Raw genomic sequence first — 237 nt, forward strand, 5'->3', positions numbered from 1 at the left:
TATATATATATATATATGTATATGTATTAATCTTCTCTCTTCGCTCCTTTGCGCCAGGGGCTCAACTCCCCTCTTCATCTAACCCCCCTCTACAGCCTCTCTCCTCCCACCCTCCCTCCTACCACCCATCTCTCCCCTCTCCTCTCACCCACCTCTTGTCTCCTGGTCCAACTCCTACTTCTCTGTTTGTCTCTTCACCTCTCTTCACTCCTACTTCTCTTCATTCCTACTTCTCTT

This window comes from Octopus bimaculoides, chromosome 3 (genome assembly GCF_001194135.2).
Source record: "Octopus bimaculoides isolate UCB-OBI-ISO-001 chromosome 3, ASM119413v2, whole genome shotgun sequence".
NCBI classification, from domain to species: Eukaryota; Metazoa; Mollusca; class Cephalopoda; order Octopoda; family Octopodidae; genus Octopus; species Octopus bimaculoides.